Raw genomic sequence first — 20,493 nt, 5'->3', positions numbered from 1 at the left:
ATACACACACACACACACTCCCCAGTGTTCTTGTGCTCTCTCTCTCTCTCTCACCCCACACCCCCTCCCTCCCTCCCTCTACCCTCCAGTATTCTTGCCCAGAGACTTGCCCAGAGACTGCACAGAGGAGTCTGGTGGGCTATAGTCTGTGGGATCGCAAAGAGTTGGATACAACTGAGCGACTAAGCATAGCACATACATATATGTATACACACACAGAGATGGGCACACTGTGTTAAGTTGAATTGAGATTGTGAAATAATTTTTATCCCATAGCCAAAAATCCACACTGCTGCTCCCACTTGTGCCCACCACTGATTAGTGGGAATATTGTCTCTGATTTTCCACAGTGAACTGTGATGTATCTAAAAAATGCACTGAGGTGAGAGTGAGGTCTAGAATGGTTGAATTTATGAAAAGGTAGCTCTTCCTTTATATTTTCCTTACTAGTTTTATATGTGTATTTTGCCTCCCTACCTTGGCAGTATGATTTTGAGAGGAAATAACTGTCTTCAGCTTCTCCTCTGGTGTCTTGTTAGTAAGCAGCACAATGTTGATCACACAGTAGATGCTCCACAAATTATTGAAAATTTCTGAGACTTAATGATACTAATGAATTTTAGAATGAGTTGCCAGTAGCTTTTCTTTTTCTGTTTATCCCAAAAGACTTTGAGTTATGGCGAGGATGAAATTATTCCATTCTTTACCGGCTCTGTTTTCTTTGGCAAGTTGCTTAACATCCTGTGTTTTGGTTTCTTTATCTATACAATGGGAATAATAACAGTACCTAACTCATAAGATTATTACGATGACTCAGAAAAATAATGTAATAAATGTTGCTTGCTGCATTCTAGTTCCTCAGTTATTATTAACAGTGCATGTGAGAAGGGCAAGTTTTTAACAGTAAGGTTTTAGATGCTAAGGTCTTTCAGTAGGAAGGTGTTTACTATCTGAAAACCATCTATCTGAGGATGGATAAATATAACTACTTCTGTATTAAATAAGGAAGTAACCTTTACTCAGAATATTAACAACAGAATGGGAGCAGAGCTAATTAATTTCTGCCTTGTTGGCAGTAATGCAGTGTTGGATGCTTGCTCTGTTCCCAGGGGCATAGTGATCAATACAGAAGCAGATTTCCCAGATCAGCCTTCCCCAGGACCAAAGGCGCTTCATCTTACAGATCATTGTTAGTTACAGTTGACCCTTGAACAACATGGGTTTCAACAGCACAGGTCCACTTACATGTGGATTTTTTTTCTTTGACTGAATATGTGCTACAGTATACAGTCCATGGGTGCAGAACCTTGGCTGTGGAAGGTCGACTGTAAACTTAAACGTAATTTTCGTCCGCACATGGAGCAGCAACACCCCTCACCCCCACATTGTTCAAAGGTTAACTGCATGTTTTAAAACTGTATTCATCCTACCTTTAGGCATCATTTATTGTTGTTTATTTTTACAGTCTCTTCCTTTTTACCACTGTTATTGACCAAATCATATTCAACAGAGAAATAAAGCCCAGAGAGAATTATGGAAAGGGGCGATAGCCTGATGAGAGTTATTAAAAATTGTTGGCAGACAGCTGTTAGGAAAACATTGTGAAAACTGGTCAGGTGCGGTTTTCTAGATTCACTGTTTTATTTACTGAACAAGAAGGGGGATGGAGCACACGGTTACAGATGAAAGAGGATTCTCCTGTGCACAGCACTGGTGCTTGTATTACTGAACCCCTTTATTAAATTAGTGGTTTTGATATTTGAACAGTGCACTCTCCTCTCAATGCAGTACACTACCATTATATGTGGAATAATGATAATTATTCATATAGTTTTCTAAGTTTTGGAAGGAAATAGGTGATACATTTGACCTGCAAATCTGTGGCATAATCAAGCTTTAACTGCTGTGATACCAAGTACGGGGTGAGAATAGCACAGCATGAACTATGTTAGGAGCAGTGGGAATGGATGAGGGATTGAAAGGAGGGAAGTTATTTAACTTTTTTTTTAACAACAATGGGATTTTTTATTACACTAAAGAGTATTTCTTCAGCTTGTAGAAAAATATTTATTTTATATGAGTGTTGGAAAAAACTGAAAAGTGCAGATAAACTGCTGAAGACTTAGAGACATGCCATTAAAAAATACATATTTTGATAGTCAGTTTCCTCAGATAACTTTTCTCAGGGGAAAGAGGCGTGAAGAGCTCAGCTTGGTATCAGGACACCCTGTCTGCACCTTGGTAACAGTACATGGCCTGATGGAAAGCACACCTCCAGAGGAATGCTGTAGAGAGAATTTCTGCTGACAAAAGAAAGCTGCCCGGAGTCTCTCACATACAGTCTTCAGAGGCCACTACCGTCAGCTTTTTTCGTGTTTATTTTACATAAAGGCTTTCTGCAGTTTTTCATGTCTTGTGGATGGTGGCCAAACTTAGGTTTGGTTATGAATTCCTGTCTCTTCTTTCCCTTAACCTTAAAAAAAATGTTTTTATTACGGGAAATTTCAAACATACACATAACTGGAGAGAACAGTACAGTGAATCCTCATGCCGTTCTTGTTTTATCTCTCCCTTCTCACTTTCTTTTTGACCTAGAGTATTTTGAAGAAAGTCCTGACAGCCTGTCCTTTAACCTATAAATATTGTAGTGTGTATCTGTTGGATAGAAAAGGGCATTATCATATACATTAACACCTTCCCTACAACCTAATTGCTTAATTTACCTGATTCTGAATCTCTTCCCTTGATTTTTCTCAAAAATGGCTTTTTTACAATTAATTCTTTGAATCAGGTCCAGATAAGGTTCACCTAGTGCATTTGATTGATGCATATCTTTAATTTCTTTTAATCTAAAATAAATCTCTTTTGTTGTTGTTGTTACTGTTATGCCATTTTTTGTGTGGAAAAAGCTAGGTTGATGCCCCTTCTCCACATTGTGGAGTTTGCTGACTGTATCTTTGTATCATATCACATGTTACTCTTTTTCCATATTACCTGTAAGCTGGTAATTAGATTTGGAGGCTTAACAATTCTGGTAATTATTCAGATTTTTTTTTTATTATTCATAGGTAGTATATCGTGCTTCCTGTTCACATTTGGAGAGATGTTTGATTTTCCTACTGTGTATTCCTGCACTGTTTGATCGTCCTCCTGTATATACTCAGAGTAATTGAGGGGTCATGTTGGCATAGCCTTTTGTGGTCAAGTTGTATTCCCCCAGTAGAAGTCCATGGGGTGACTTCGGACAGCCTGCAGATTTCCAGTTCTGTCCACCTTTCATCTAATGGTCCTAATTTAACCCTAACTGATGAATGTTGCCTGAATCATTTATTTCACTATTGTTAACCCTTTAAGAAGACTGAGAGACTTGTAGAAGATGAAATGAAAATTTTTGATTAAGAACTTAAAAAAAAAACAGTAAAATGAGGTGTCTGAAAAATTTGTTTATGCAAAGTACTTTTTTTGGTCTGATTATGTTTAGTGAAAGAAGTGTTGTGTAGAAAGGGACGTTTAAAAGTTTTATGTTTAGGAATTCCCTGGCGGTCCAGTGGTTAGGACTCATTGCTTCCACTGAATGGTTGTTTGTTTTGTCTTAGTCTGTTAAGTTAATCTGTGTGGATCAGAAAATGACTAGATTCTCAAGAATCTGAACATTGTTGTAACAGTGTGATGTTTTAAACAGTTGGGTATCACTGATAGGGATGAGTTAATACAGAACTATGAGGAAGCATCCTCAGGTCATTCTTTCCTTTGTAGTAAGTTTCTCTTGAAGGAAAAAATGAATTTATTATTACCCTTCTGTATTTTAAAAAATCCAGCTTTCTTATTCACCTGGAGAGCAGAGAACTCGGTAAAATAGCAGATATCTTACTGTTTTTGCAGGATTCTTTTCCCATAGGTTTTTTTTTTTTTTTCTCTCTCTTTCCCTTTCTCTCTTCGTGTGTGGTTTTTATATATACTGGGTCATAGAAAATTTTAAGACATAGGATCCTTGGAAAAGGGTTTTTCAACATCTGAGGTCAACACCCTCATTTTAAAGCTGAAGAAGCAGAGTCGATTCCTTTGTTTCATTGGTGACTTTCCTGTATATCTGCTCTTGTTTGTTACTGAGTGAGGTGGCTAGCTCCTCAGAGATACTATAAACCATACAATGAAAGGGAGAAGTATGAGAAACGGTTGAATCTGGTGAAATATAAACTCAAGATAAATATTGTATGGAACGCATGCTAACACAGTTCTTGGCTAGAATTGAGTTAATAAAGACAAGCCACACGTGAGTTGCCCTCGTGTGACTGAGTCAGTTCCAGTATGGTACCAAACTCTACAGTGGGAGGTTGGCCTCTCACATCTGGCCTTTGAAGGGGGGCCTTTGCCTTGGCACTGGCCCCTTGAGTAGGTGATGACAGGCAGAGCAGTGGGGTTGGTCTCGCTTGGTGTGCATGGTGTGAGCAGCACCACCTGTGCTCTAGAGGAAAATTTGAGGTTTCTTTCAACAAAGTTAGTGATGTTTACGGAGGAGCCTGGTAGGCTACAGTCCATGGGGTCTCGAAGAGTTGGACATGGCTGAGCGACTTCACTTTCACTGTTCACTTTCATGCATTGGAGAAGGAAATGGCAACCCACTCCAGTGTTCTTGCCTGGAGAATCCCAGGGACGGGGGAGCCTGGTGGGCTGCTGTCTATGGGGTTGCACAGAGTTGGACACGACTGAAGCGACTTAGCAGCAGCAGCAGCAGTGATGTTTGTACAGATGTATTTTTTTTTTTTTTTTTTACTGACCATCTTATAAACTCTTTCTTCGTTCTTATAGTTTTGAAGTTGTTTCTTCATGGCTTACAAGAACAGTCACATCATATATAAATAATAGTTTTGTATCTTTCTTCCTAGGGGCTTCCCTGGTGACTCCGTGGTAGTAAAGGATCTGCCTGCCAATGCAGGAGATGCGGGTTCAATCCCTGGGTCAGGAAGATCCCCTGGAGAAGGAAATGGCAACCCACTCCAGTATTCTTGTCTGGGAAATCCCATGCACAGAGGAGTCTGGCTGGGTACAATCCATGGGGCCAGTCAGGCACAATTTAGCTACTCAACAACAATCTTTCTTCCTAGTTTATACATCTCATAATTCTCCCATATATTCTCTAGAATGTCCAGTGCAATACTCAATGGATGGTGTCATCGTCTTTTTCCAGACTACTTAATAGGAGTGCCTTTAACATTTCATCATGAGATTTGATTTGGTTTCGGATGGATGTTTATGAGGCTCAATACTGCTCTAACTAGATAAAGTATCTTAATTCAGCCTTTGATTTTGCAAATTAAGGAAGAAGCAACATAGAAAGTTCAGGAGCAAGCTGAAAATATGTGGAGTATTATAACATTAAAGTGAAAGTCGCTCAGTCGTGTCTGACTCTTTGCAACCCTGTGGACTATACAGTCCATGGAATTCTCCAGGTCAGAATGCTGGAGTGGGTAACTATTCCCTTTTCCAGGGTATCTTTCCAATTCAGGGGTCAAACCCAGGTCTCCTGCATTGGAGGCTGATTCTTCACCAGCTGAGCCACCAGGAAAGCCCATATAATGTAAAATGCATGGGAATATTTATCCTAGAGAAGAAAAAAACTGTGGGATAATTTCATTATCCTTAAGTGTAGGTAGGACCTGTGCTGGTAGATTAAAGCTTCTAGATGATGTCTGAGTATGGGAGAATAGGCTAATGCTCTGGGGATGCTGTCGGGGCAGAGTACCACCAGATGTCCCTACATACCTTTCACTGGGCAAAGACACTACACCCTTGAACCCAAAAGACAAGCTTCCTTCCTCCTGCAGTGCCCCCTCGAGCGCCCTCTGCTGACCAAGCTTAACATCACACTTTCTGTAAAGGGAAAATTCTTCCAGAGTCCAGAGTATCATCACAGAGCAGGTACTGAAGGGTGAATTTGAAGTTGAGAGGCTTACTCCTTGGAAGGAAAGTTATGACCCACCTAGATAGCATATTAAAAAGCAGAGACATTACTTTGCCAGCAAAGATCCATCTAGTCAAGGCTATGGTTTTTCCAGTGGTCATGTATGGATGTGAGAGTTGGACTATAAAGAAAGCTGAGCACCAAAGCATTGATGCTTTTGAACTGTGGTGTTGGAGAAGACTCTTGAGAGTCCCTTGGACTGCAAAGAGATCCAACCAGTCCATCCTAAAGGAGATCAGTCCTGGGTGTTCATTGGAAGGACTGATGCTAAAACTGAAACTCCAATATTTTGGCCACCTCATGCGAAGAGTTGACTCATTGGAAAAGACCCTGATGCTGGGAGGGATTGGGGGCAGGAGGAGAGGGGACGACAGAGGATGAGATGGCTGGATGGCATCATTGACTCGATGGACGTGAGTCTGAATGAACTCCGGGAGTTGGTGATGGACAGGGAGGCCTGGCGTGCTGCAATTCATGGGGTCGCAAAGAGTTGGACACAACTGAGCAACTGAACTGAACGGAACTGAAATTGATAACTGACACTGAAGCCAGACCCAAGAGTACATACTCTGTGATTCTACTTTTATAAGATATGGAAACAAGCAAAACTATTCTGTACTGTTGGAAGTCAGGCTAGTGGTTACCCTTGAAGAGAAGTAGTTGTGACCAAAAAGGAGTGCGGAGGGGGCTTTTTAAAAAAATGTCTATTTGCTGCTCCATGTGTTAGTTACAGTACGCAGAATCTAGTTCCCTGACAGAAATTGAACCCAGACCCTCTGCATTGGGAGCATGGAGTCTTAGCCACCAGATCACCAGGAAAGTCCCTGGCTGAGGCTTTTGTAAGTGCTAAGAGTGTTCTGTTTCTGTTAGTCGATGCTGGTTACATGTGTGTTCCATATGTGAAATGTGTTCGTATGTGAAGAGCTATACTTTTTTTAACGTATATTATACTTCAATAAAAGTTAAGGGGTGGTACAGTCTGATTTCAAAAGGATAAACTTAAAAATAAGATCCAGTCTCGAATGGGAGAAATACAAAATAATCCAGGCTATCTCAACCTTTTTTTATTTTTGAAAGCCTGTTTGAGGGCTGTTTAACTTAATGTCAAACAACAGTATCTAATTCAGTCAGCAAAAAATATTAACTGCCAGACCACCTTTTTTTATTTTTCCTTTTTAAATTTGGGACCAAAGTGTTAGTACTGAAGTCTTCTGTAAAGCAATATACTTCTCATGTTGTTGACCTTCTTACCAAGTCTTAGAACAACAGCTTCTAAGTGTTTTTTTTTTTTTTTAATGGCTTTTCAGATACCTCTTTGTTCTTAGTCTAAATATCACTGCTCTCCTCTGTGAGCATTATCTTTGCTTTTATCTTTGTCATCACATTCCTTTCTTTCAAAGCAGGTAAATCACCATTTGGCCTGACTAAGAAATTGGGGGCCCCCAGTGCAACTCTCATGTAAGGGTTAGTGGGCGTGGGAATTATAGATCTTTGATTCAGGAATTTATGGTTCAGGAGAGGCTCAGTGTATGGCTTTGCTACAAACAGAAGCAGTTCAGTGCTACGGTTTGTTTTGGGCTAGATAACTCTGGGTGCAAAATCCTAAGGAATTCACCAGGTTGGAAAGTTGGCCTTGGATCCAAGAAATGGATAGGGAATCTCAAGGGGGGTCATATTTCCCAGAAAGCATAGGTTGCTAGGAAAGTCTGACCTTATACTGTGGATAGGATTTAAGGTGAATTTTAAAGAAGAGTTGGCTGTGTAAAGCCCAGTTGTTACTAAATCAAGGTGAATAACAAAAATAGGTTTTGTGTACAGAGCTTGATATCTCCACATTAGGTTATGGTTGTGTTCATGCTTTGAATTGCTGGTGGTAACACTTTGGCCAGGCAGAGAGTTACCACAAACATACAACACAGCAGGCTGAAAAGCAAGAATGATTGCCTTGCAAAAATAGTTTCCTTGTATTTTTTAACCCTTAAGTCATTTGAGGGAAGAGGGAAGAAAATAGTGTGGGTGGTGAAACTAGCCAGTGAGCCTTTCATTTATAAATTCAATCCAGAAGATCGAGAGTTTCCTGACTTGTATTTATCTCATTTTCTTACTGGCCTGATCTTATACTTCGTTGCTGTTTGGTCCCTAGGTTGTGTCCGACTCTTTTGCAGCCCCATTGACTGTAGCCCACCAGGCTTCTCTGTCCATGGGATCTCCCAGACAAGAATACTGGAGTGGGTTGCCATTTCCTTCTCTAGGGGATCATCCTGATAAGGGATTGAACTCACATCTCCTGCACTGGCAGGCACATTCTCTACCATTGCTTATACTACACGGATTGGATGGGTGCCGACTATGTCACAGGCCCTGTCTTAGGCGTCGGGGACTGATGCAGTCCCTCGGCCCACTGGAGAGGTACTGTTTTGTATTCTTCTGTTTGAAGGTGGCCTTTAGTATACTTGGCTGTGACATGCAGCTTTGTCACCAACTCCTGTAGGATCTATGGAGGCTTTAAAAACTGTTATTTGGACTTCACCTCCAGGCTAATGAGAGTTTCCCGACTTGTATTTATTTCATTTGATCACTAGCCTGAGCTTATACTCTGTTGTTGTTTAGTCCGTAGGTCATGTCTGACTCTGTTGCGACCTCCATGGACTGTAGCCCACCAGGCTTCTCTGTCCATGGGATTTCCCAGGCAGGAATACTGGAGTGGGTTGCCATTTCCTTCACCAGGGGATCCTCCTGATCAGGGATCGAACTCACATCTCCTGCATGGGCAGGCAGATTCTCTACCGTTGCTTATACTGTGCCACCAACAAAGGGACTTCATTTGCAAATATAGCGTCTTAAGGAAAGGATGCGGGTGATGGAAGGTATGATTCTCATTCTGCACATGTACTCCAGAGCGGCAGTTTGGAAATTTGCGGTCCTCCAAAACTGCTCGTCTGCATCTAGAACAGTCCTGAATCACATCCCTATGTCTGGTTTTCAGTGCTCATGCTGATGATGGATGGGAGCATTGGAATGGGTGGTATAAATACAGGGTAGGAATATGAATGGGAGATTATGGGTATTAAGGAGATACATTTATATTTCAAAATGGTTGTCTTTTGATCTGCGAATGGATGCTATTTATCAGGTAAACTAACAGGCCCCTGTCTGTGGTTCTCTCAGCTCAACCTGGGCATGAATTCTGTCATCTCCCAGACCAGTCCTCCTTAAATAGTACCATGTGCCAATCTGAAAACTTGCTGAGTTTTACTTCTGGTCAAGCAATTATCTAGGTATTAGAAGTCAGTGCTTGTAACTATATGTTGTTTGCTCATACATTAATTTAAAGTAGGTGACTACATCTATACTGTGATTAGGCAGATTAGATGGACCACACATAACATAGACAGTGTTAACAGCTTTTCGTCAGTTGGCTTACATTTGCCGCGGGTGGCCTCTTGAGGATTCTGCTTATTGCTTGAGGTTTCTGCTCTTAGCATCGTCGCACAACCAGAGTTGTATCACCAGGGCGTTTTATTGGCAGGAGATTCTGGTTGCCAGCCACCCGCCTCACCCTTCAGCCAGTGCTTGTCAGAGCTTGCTTTTGCAAGGACAGGTTTCTCTCTCATCAGTCCCATCAGTCCCATTAGGCAGGGCCTTGTTACATGCGTTCCCCCACAGTCTGGTTCTGCACTTACCACAATACTTTTCTTCTTTTTAGATTTCAGGGAAGGGGGAATTGAGGGCGGAAGAGGATTAAGAACAATTTAATCTTAAAACTCCAGAGCTTTTTTTTTTAAAAAACAAAAAAAAACCCTCCTCAGATTCTGTTAAAGAAAAAAATTTAGCCCCTAAAGAAAGTGCAGGAGGTGTCAGAGTTGAGCAGCTTTTAGGAGGTGAAACGACTGTGGGATGCATCAGGGTGCAGCATCCTTCTGGGTTTGCGGCGGGTGATTTAATATACGATGTGGAAGTTCAGTTTCAGGGTTTCACCTTAAAACTGGAACAGAAGGAAATCTGTGTGAGATTCAGAATCCATTTGTTTTGTCTTGTTTTTAAACAATAGAAAAAGAAAGTCCACCTGGAAAAATCTTGGGTTTTTATTTTATTTGAACACAGCAGAGTTGTAGAAGTCGGGGAAAGAGCCTGTCTTTTTAGTACAACTGCTAAGTTGCTTCAGTCGTGTCCGACTCTGTGTGACCCCATAGACAGTAGCCCACCAGACTCCCCCGTCCCTGGGATTCTCCAGGCAAGAACACTGGAGTGGGTTGCCATTTCCTTCTCCAAAGCATGAAAGTGAACAGTGAAAGTGAAGTCGCTCAGTCGTGTCCGACTCTTAGCGACCCCATGGGCTGCAGCCCACCAGGCTCCTCTGTCCATGGGATTTTCCAGGCAAGAGTATTGGAGTGGGGTGCCATTGCCTTCTCTGTTTTAGTACAAGGAATCCCACAAATGTATTTGATGTCCTCAGATTGTAGACTGGTTTGCACTTGGACTGGCTCTTCTGTTTCCTGTAGCATGAAGAGTGCTGAGCCTGGATGGCCATAAGTACATGATTTTTCTTGTATTATTTACCCCAAAGTCAAAGCTCTGCTGAGTACTGTCTGTGTTATGGTTTTGCTAATGTGTGTTTACTGTGTTTCCTGCTGTCTTGGATAGCCATCAGATAGTTTGTCCCTTACTGTAAATTGCTCCAAAACAATTTTGTTGAACAATTTCAGGATTCAAATGGGAGGTTTTAGGAAAGTAGATAAAGAATTTAAACAATTACTTGGCAGTTATATCCCTAAAGATTTTTTTTTAATCTCTGTTTATCTTATGAGTTATTTGTATGAGTTATTTTTTCCCTTATATGTAATATAATATTATCTGAAGGGTCCATCTTACTTAAAATGTGCTTAAAAGGTCTTCTTGAATGATCGTTTTATCAAGCTGTTTTAATTGCTTCCTCTTCACCCCCAGGATGAATCAAAACCATCCACTATAGCCTGCTTTCTTTCTATTTTTCCTCGTGAATGTAGTGATTTGTCTATAGGATATCTTTCTAATCTCTGTCCGCTCTCCAGTAGAACATCTCCAAGCCTCACCTCCTGGTGGCTCAGACAATAAAGAGTCTGCCTGCAGTGTGGGAGACCCAGGTTTGATCCCTGGGTCAGGAACATCCCCTGAAGAAGGAAATGGCAACCCACTCCCACTCCAGTATTCTTGCGTGGCAAGTCCTGTGGATGGAGGAGCCTGGCAGGCTACAGTCCATAGGGCTGCAAATAGACACAGTGATTTCGCTTTCCTCACTTTCCTTTCCTTTCGGGGGAGGGGGTGGGCACGGCCTTCCTGCATCTCTAATCTCAGGTTTGCATGCCTCAGTTTCCCTTAGTCACTCCTCAGCCCTTCTAACAACTGACAACAATCCTCACCTCTCCTGCTATTTTCATACAAGGCAGTTTGGTGTAGTGCTCAGAGGTCTGAATTGGAACCTCGGAAATCTAATCCTGGTACTTTTGCATAATTGTGGCCCTTGGGCAGTTAGGCTACTCTGACCCTTAAGTTTCATTATCTTAAGATAAAAAGATTGCATTGCCTGACCTTAAGGTTCTCTCCCTTCACCTTGCATATCTTTACTGTTTCTTCAAATTTAGCCTGCCCAAAAGAGAACTCATCCATCTCCTCTTGCAAAAGATAGTTTTTGCCCCTATTCTATAAATGAAAGACTAAGACCTAGGAAGACTGAATAAATTGTGCAACTCATATTGCAGTTGTGTCCAGAACCTAGATATCTTCGCTCAAACTGTGAAAGTGTAGTCGCTCAGTCGTGTCCAACTCTTTGCAACCCCTGCCAGGGTCCTCTGTCCATGGGATTCTCTAGGCAATAATACTGGAGTGGATTGCCATGCCCTTCTCCAGGGGATCTTCCTGACCCAGGGATTGAACCTGGGTCTCCCACATTGCAGGCAGATTCTTTACCATTTGAGCTTCAAGAGAAGCCCCTACAGGTATTATTCTTCCTCCACAAATGGCATTAAAAGTGCCACGAATCAAAAAGGTCTTGTGTTACTGGTGAAGTCTCTTGAGACTGAATATGGAAAGTCATCTGTAAAAACCCTGTCTTCTCACATAAGGTTATAGCTTGAATCTTTAGAGCTCTAAACTTTGAATGGGCTTGGCTGTTAGGAGGTTGGTTTCTTCAGTTCTGTGTTCACAGATGAGATCATTCCTCATCTGGGTCAGTTGACATTATAGTGTAGGGTTTAATGACAGAAAGGAAGGGCAGTCAGGTTTTACATTACAACGTGTTATTTGATAACCCTGGTAATGCCTGGCCGCTTGCTTCTACTGCTGCCCTTAATAGTGATTCTTATCAAGCAAATTGATTTTTATCACTAGATTAGGAGTTGACATGATTGAAGAGATGAACTGGGATTTGGAGTTGATTTTTCTCCTTTTGTATTACGAAAATATGTCTCATTCATCATGAAGATCAGAGTGTTTGACTTTGTAATCTCAGAGGTCCCATTCAGTTCTGATTTGGTGAACGCGGCATTGTTGAAATGTTGCTAGTCACTTCTAGAGAGCTTCCTTAGTTTACACCTTTATACTATCTAGAAGGCTTATTTATACCTTTATACACCTTTATACCATTAGGGCTGCCCAGTGCTTACACCTGTATACCATTGGGGCTTCCCAGGTGGCTCTAGTGGTAAAGAACCCACCTGCCAATGCAGGAGATGTAAGAGGCATGAGTTTGATCCCTGGAGGAGGGCATGGCAAACCCCTCCATTATTCCTGCCTGGAGAATCCCAGACAGAGAAGCCCGGTGTGTTACAGTCCAGAGGGTCCACAGAGTTGGACATGATTGAAATTACTTAGCACACTTAGCACATACCATCTAGATGGGCTTTCCTAGTGGCTCAGTGGTTAAGAATCTGCTTGCAATGTAGGAAACTCGGGTTCGATCCCTGGGTTGGGGAAGATCCCCTGGAGAAGGAAATGGCAATCCATTCTAGTATTCTTACCTGGGAAATCCCACAGACAGGAGCCTGGTGGGCTACAGTCCATGGGATCGCAAAAGAGTCAGACACGACTTGGTGACTAAACAACAGCAACCATCCGTTAGATACAGCAGATTATAATAAGGAATATGGCAGTGGTTGATCAGGTGGTGGCTCAGATGGTAAAGCGTCTGCCTATAATGCGGGTAACCCAGGTTCAATCCCTGGGTCAGGAACATCTCCTAGAGAAGGAAATGGCAACCCACTCCAGTATTCTTGTCTGGAAAATCCCATGGAGGGAGGAGCCTGGTAGGCCACAGTCCATGGGGTGGTAAAGAGTCGGACACGACTGAAGTGACTTCACTTTCACTTTCATGGCAGTTGAAGTCAATAGTAATGAGTTTAAAGCCTTGTTATTTTGTAGTTGACCAACAGGAAGCCTCTCAAAATGGACATTTCTAATACTCTTGATCCAATAACAAGAGTTTTCTAGAAGATTATTGCTCTTACTGCTGATTATGGCTTCTCTCACAGACAAAGATTAAAGTCAGTACTCTTCATTTGCTTTTTGGCTTGCATCACCCACGTGGAGGGTAACAAAGCTTTCAGTATAATGTATTGAGTGTTTAAAACAATTTTTGAGGGGCAAAGCATCTCAGTTAGTATTGGAGGCGGTAATTGTATTTTCAAGCCAGCAAAACAAAGAGCTACCTCAGTTTGGAAATTGTGGCAGTGCTAAGGCCTTCTCCCTAGTATTGTGGACAGATATTTCAAGTTAGGCATCTGCATTTTTGGAGAGAAGGTTTTTTTTAGTCTGTGCCTGGTTTATTTCCCTTACATAGGTATGATCCTTCTTTTTTGACCCACCATTGATAAATCCTGTGTAATATTCACATATTCACTCATTCACAAAATACTGTACTAGGAATTAGATATATAGTAGTATTCATTAGATAGTGTCCCTGTCCTCGCGGTCCTCCTGTAACCTGGAGGGATGTGAATGCTTCTGACTTGTAGGCATGAGATGCTTTGTTCTTTCCAGCCTGTTGTGGAGAGCATCACAGATCACCCCTTAGAGATTAGCTCTAGCCTAAACTGTATGTGCGTGTGCGAGCTCAGTCATATTCAACTCTTTGCAACTGTAGCCTGACAGGATCCTCTGTCCATGGGTTTTCCCAGCAAGGATACTGGAGCGGGTTGCCATTTCCTCCTCCAGGAGATCTTCCCAACCCAGGGATCAAACTCACATCTCCTACGTCTCCTGAATTGACAGATGAATTTCTTTACCACTGAGCCACCTGGAAAGCCCTAAACTACATACAAAAGGTAACAGAAATAAATCTAATTTGTAAATTTTGTGTGTTCCCCCCCAAAAAAGATCTAATTTATAAATTCTCTATGGTAAAAAAAAAAACTTTCAGGTATCAAAAAATTTATATATATATAATCAAAACCCTAATTTTGTGTGTGTGTGTGTGTGTGTGCTGTGACATCTTTGATGGAGGAAAACTCATTCAGAGCCTTGAAAATATAGAAAATACTTAAAGTTGGTCCAGAAGCATTTTCTCAGTCCAGGTTGAGTTTTCTGGTCGTGTGGAAGTCTTCTAGATCTTGGGGTCTTTGAAAGGAAACGCCACTGTTTCTTATTGAATGGCCTTCCATTGTGGGTTACTGGAAGAAAAAAAAAAAGAATTATTGAATGGTAAACTTGTTAGCTATTTAAAAATAAATAAATAACAAGAAAGGTGGGGAAACCTCCTAGAAAGCAGATCACAAAGAGACAAAAAAAAATTTTTAATGAGAAAATTAGAGGTGTAGCCTAGAAGGTCTATCATTCAAATACAATAATAGTTCTATTACAAGAAAACAATAGGGAGGAAATTATGAGGAAGTAATTCAAGAGTATTTCTCAGAACTGAGACAGGAGTTTCTAGCATGTGAAAGAATTCACCAGGTGCCCAACCTGGTGGATAAAAATAGCCCCAAGGTGCATCATTATGAAAAGATGCTCCCTTGGGCTAAAAGCTTTCTGTGAAGGAAGAGAGGTTTCAGATAAGGGATTAGCCATCTCAGTGGTTCAGATTCCTTAACAGGCGTTGGAAGGAACAGGACTGTGTGAAATGTTCTTGAAATTCTGAGAAGAATTCCATCTCCAACTTTTGATTTGCTGCCCTCCAAGCTGTCAAGGTGGACTATGAGCATAGTCAGACACGAAGGTCTCAGAACTTACATTTCCTACTGAGTTAGTGGACATTGTGATTCACCAGAATGAGAGAGTAAATCCTCAGAGAGAAGAAAGAAACGTGGGCGTCCACTCTTAAGAGCGACACAGAGAACACGTCCCCAGGAGGATGGAGGTGAGAGGCCCTAGTAAGGTGAGGTGCCTTTGAAGCAGACTGAGGAGCGCTCTGAGACTTCAGATAGAATGGTACAGGGGGAAGAAATTGAACCTAGGCTGAGAGGAATCCTGCTTCTCAAGTTTTGGGGGAGCATTTTTAGGTAAGTTAGTGACTCAGAGAACAAAGCACATTTTTAAATTTAAAGGTACTTGCTGTCTTTAGGGGGAAAGATTACACAAAAAAAGAAAACTTTAGCACAGTATAGTAGTAAGTAGTAGTAGTAAAGTCGCTAAGTCGTGTCCAACTCTTGCGACCCCATGGACTGTAGCCTGCCAGGCTCCTCTGTCCATGGGATTCTCCAGGCAAGAATACTGGAGTGGGTTGCCATTTCCTTCTCCAGGGGATCTTCCCGACCTAGGAATTGAACCCAGGTCTCCTGCATTGCAGGCAGATTCTTTACTGATTGAGCTATTCGGGAAGCCCTAGCACAGTATAGTTCATATCTTAGCTGTGAAATGAATATTGATTTAATAATAACTGTACCAGGAAGATACAGTTCATCTTCTGTGGCAAGGGGGCTACGTGCTTTTGTCGCTTCTTTGAAATACAGACAAACCCATACGTTTGCATGTTGTCTGTGGCTGTTTTTATGCTGCAGTGGCAAAATTGAATAGTTGCAACAGAGACTGTGTGGTCTGCAAAACCTAAAATATTTATTATCTGGTATTTTATAAAAATATTTGCCATCTCCTGTTTTATAGGAAGAAACTGATAGAGTAATGTTTAAAATCATTAAAAAGGTCTGATAGCAGTATTAGTATACTTTTTAGAAGTCTCATTTGTTCATTGATACTGAAGTATAAATTTAGTGATACTGAAGTACAGTTGACGGGCAGTATTGTGTCAGTTTCCCGTGTATGCTTCAAAATCAGGGAGTGTGACGCTTTCATCTTTCTTCTTCTTTCTCAGGATAGCTTTGGATATTTGGGGTCTTTTTTGGTTCCACACAAATTTTAGGATTATTTCTTCTATCTAGCTCTGTGAAGAATGCCATTGGTATTTTGATAGGGATTGCATTGACTCTGTAGGTTGCTTTGGGTAGTGTGATCATTTTAGCAGTTTTAATTCTTCCAACTTGTGAACACAGTGTATCTTTCCATCCATTTGTGTTGTTTTCAGTTTCTTTTATCAGTGTCTGATAGCCTCAAACTACAGGTCTTTCAGCTTCTTTGTTCAGTTTATTCCTAGGTATTCTACTCTTTTTGATGGGAGTTGCAAATGTTTTCTTAATTTCTTTTTCTGAGAGATCATTATTAGAGTATAGAAATGCTACAGATTCCTATTATTAATTTTATATCCTGCAACTTCACTGAATTCATTTACTAGTTCTGATGGGTTTTTGTTGGAGTTGACAATGTTTTCTTTATAAAGCATCAGGTTGTCTTCAGATAGTGATGGTTCTACTTTCCAATTGCTGCTGCTGCTGCTAAGTCGCTTCAGTCGTGTCCGACTCTGTGCGACCCCATAGACGGCAGCCCACCAGGCTCCCCCATCCCTGGGATTCTCCAGGCAAGAACACCAGAGTGGGTTGCCATTTCTTTCTCCAATGCATGAAAGTAAAAAGTGAAATTGAAGTCGCTCAGTTGTGTCCGACTATTAGTGACCCCATGGACTGCAGCCCACCAGGCTCCTCCATCCATGGGATTTTCCAGGCAAGAGTACTGGAGTGGGGGCCCATTGCCTTCTCAGACTTTCCAGTTAGATGCCTTTTATTTCTTTTCTAGTCTGATTGCCCTGGCTAGGACTTCCAGTACTGAAGTGGTGAGAGTGGGCATTCTTGTTTTGTTCATGATCGAAGAAGAAAAGCTTTTCACTGTTGAGGATGGTATTAGCTGTGGGTTTGTCATTGCACTCAGTTAATCAGTCCTGTCTGGCTCTTTGTGACCCTTTGGACTGCAGCCTGCCAGACTCCTCAGTCCATGGGATTTTTCAGGCAAGAATACTGGAGTGGATTGCCATTTACTCCTCCTCCAAGGGATCCTCCCGACTCAGGGATTGAACCCGCATCTCCTGTGTCTCCTGCATTGCAGGCGGATTCTTTACCGCTGAGCCATTGAGGAAGCCCCGTGGCTGTCATATATGACCTTCATTACGTTGAGGTATGTTCCCTCTGGGCTCACTTTGTTGAGAGCTTTTTTATCATGAATGGATGTTGAATTTTGTCGAAAGCTTTCTCTGCATCTATTGAGATTACCCTAATGATTTTTATCCTTAATTTTGTATCACTGTTTTTAAGAAATATTTTGAAACATAGCAGAAGGAAGAGCTATAGATCAAAAGATTACCCCTGGGAAGAGTGAGTCAGGAATGGGGAGGAGTAGAGTCAGGGGAATATTTTTTGTTTTAAGCTGCGTATTATTGAATTCTTAAGCTAAGTACATGTATTACTTTGAAAAAGCATGAATGATGAATGCTAAGAAATTTGATTGGACATAAAAGAACAGTAAACAGGAAACAAAAAAGAAAGGCCACCAGTTATGATAAAGAAGGTAGGAGCTCAAAGCCTTTTCTGTAAACATCGCTTTCCCATTTATTCACCCCCTTACTCCACAGATAATCCTTTATGAGCCCAGATGTCAGGCACTGAGCCTGATGCTGCAGGACACAGTCCCTTCCTGGAGGGCGCAGAGGCACAGAGCTGGTGGCACGCAGATACGGGGAAAAGATGATAACATGGTGGCATAGCTGCTGTGGCTTAGCGCTCCTCAGAGGTGTTTTCAGGGCTTAGGGAAGTCAGGTAAAACATCCCGGAGAACATGACACACAGCGTTGAATTTTGAAGGATAAGAGAATGAAGTGGAAGGAGGCATAGCCTGAACTTTAAGTGTTCAGAACAGTTGGTTGAATGGTGGAAGGTAAAGTCAGAGCAGCAGACACGGACTAGAGGCTGGATCCCTTATGCAGGGCTCTGTGCTGGGAAGAATGTTTTCTTTTCTGAAGACACTGCAGAGATAATGATCTGATTTGGCAGATACTTTAGGAAAACACACGCTTGGTGCAATGAGGGTAATGGTATGAGGGTGGAAGACACTTAAGAACAAAGACACTTAGGAGGCTGGGTCAGGTGAAAAACACCCCCTACCCAAAGTGGACTGGGGAGGATCCTCGGGATTCAGGAAAGAGGAAGGAGATAAGGGAAGGGGAAGGATTTTAGGATAACTGGACTCTGGGCTGGGTGGCAGGTTGTGGGACTCTGACCTCCAGTGGGAGACATAGGAGCAGGGGTGGGTGTGTGGGTGTGTGTGTGTGTAAAGGCAGCATTGAGTTTGATTTTGGAAGAGTTGTGGGATTTGGGGGGGATCTGTGGGATCCCTGATTGGAACTGGCCAGGATATGGATGGATAAGTCCACTTAGAGGTCAGGAGGACTTGAATTTGGAAATGTTACCCCACTCCAGTATTCTTGCCTGGAGAACCCCATGAACAGAGAAGCCTGGCGGTCTCTAGGCCACGGAGTTGCAGAGTCCGACACGACTGAGTGGTTGAGCACACACCTGATGTAGAGGTGAGGTCTGGAAGTTGAGTGGAGCTCTCAGAGCCCGTGTGGGATTTATTAGCACATCATTGACTCTGCCCCGTTTTAGAGTGATGTGATTAACATTGCCACGTGAAGTTGTTAGAACTTAAAGAGTATTTAGCCGTGGGGACACTGACATTTAAGAGTTGGGCCTTATAATGCGAGGAGCCTATGGAGGAAGCTAAGCTTTGGAAGCCTGCAGTCAGAGGGAAAGCTGGAGAGAATGGCCTCCAGGAGACCAGTGAGATGAGAATTTTAAGAGGAGAAAATGGTCTGTAGCTTACATTGCTGCAAGAAACTCAGGATAAGGCCTTGGACTTGTTAACTAGGGAGTCATTGCCAAGAGGAGCTTTAGGGAAGTAATACGGAAGGAAGTGATGATTCAGGTGTGGGATTTGTTAGTATGGTTACTGTTCTGAGGTAGAGTTGAGCCTGTTTGCGGAGAGAAGGAAGTGATTCTTCGTGGAACACATGTTTATTGAGTCCCTGTTATGAGCCCATTGCTTTTTCAGACTCAGGAAGTACAGCATGAACAAAACAGAGCTTACACTCGTGTGTGTGCATCTCACAGGTAATAAGTTCGTAATCAACTAGACGTAATACAACGTCAGGTAGTAACAAGTGCCAGGAAAAAAAGCTAAATTAGGGTGAGAGAAGAGAGGGTGGGGACAGGGGTTGGCGGGAGTAGGGGGTCAAGGAAGACTTTGGTGGCAGGTGACATCTGAGGGGAAACCCGGAACGAAACGAGGAGAGACTAGCTGCAAAGTGATCCAGAGGCTGAGGTGGCTGAGAGGCAGAAGAGGATGGACCCCAAGTACCGATGGAAGGCTTAGTTGTCCTCTGGAGAGGGGGGCCACCTTGCTTCCCCTGCCCTGGAGGGAAGCCCAGGACAGGTGACACCAGAGGCTGCCAGAAGGCTTGTGTGCGTCCTGTGTCCTGATACTCTCTGAGGTTGGCGCTGTGGGGAGACAAAGGCTGACCGCACGGAGGAACTTGGGAGATGGCGCTGGGGCAGAAGTGTTGAACTGGAGAGAGAAAAAGTCATACATTTCAGAATGTTCTTAATGAACCTGCACCCATTTTTCTTAATGTAAGCTTTGCTGTGAGTGTTAAGAAGGAATGGGAATATTTATATTGTTTACTTTTTATATTATTAACAGCTAACCTTCTTGTGAAGGTAATTAAATACTGCTTTCATAAGTGAGCAGTGAAATGCATTGAGGAGTTCTCCCAGTTTTCTTGTCATTCAGAAGTTAACATACTTTTTCGTCTTTATTGTTTTTGGCTGTGCTGCAAGGCACGTAGAATCTAGGCCCCAGCCAGAGAATGAACCCGTGCCCTCCAGCAGTGGGAGCGCGAAATCTCCACCACTGGGCCACCAGGGAAGCCCCAGTTACACACTTTGTTTTAATGTACTTTTTTAATACACTCTCAAGTTTCCTGGTTTGTCCACACAGGAGTTTCAGAATATATTTGTATTATGCTTCTAATTAAATTGTGGGACTCTGAAATTACTGTTTTAATTTGCATTTTATTGAACCTAAAGGATCTATCTAATCACAACTTTTGGGTGATGTCAGCACAGCAGCAGAGGCTGTGAAACCATTTCCAGTGTTGTGCAGAAGGACCTGCTTTAGCGTATATC

General features: G+C 42.2%; 1 protein-coding gene across 4 annotated transcripts in view; it reads left to right on the top strand.

Annotated features, from left to right (window-relative positions):
- The window catches only part of CHD6 (chromodomain helicase DNA binding protein 6), a 200,705-nt gene that overhangs the window by 30,579 nt on the left and 149,633 nt on the right, over positions 1-20,493 (top strand). The window contains exon 2 of one of the 4 annotated variants that reach the window (XM_070381752.1): positions 17,232-17,431. The exons of 2 other annotated variants lie outside the window; for them this stretch is intronic. The gene's annotated coding sequence lies outside the window, so the exon portion shown is untranslated. The remainder of the gene's footprint in view (positions 1-17,231; positions 17,432-20,493) is intronic. One more of the 4 variants, XM_070381754.1, reaches the window with a different exon arrangement.

Source organism: Bos mutus, chromosome 13, assembly GCF_027580195.1.
Source record: "Bos mutus isolate GX-2022 chromosome 13, NWIPB_WYAK_1.1, whole genome shotgun sequence".
NCBI classification, from domain to species: Eukaryota; Metazoa; Chordata; class Mammalia; order Artiodactyla; family Bovidae; genus Bos; species Bos mutus.
The sequence above is the reverse complement of the archived record's forward strand: the minus strand, read 5'-3'. Positions and strand labels throughout refer to the sequence as shown.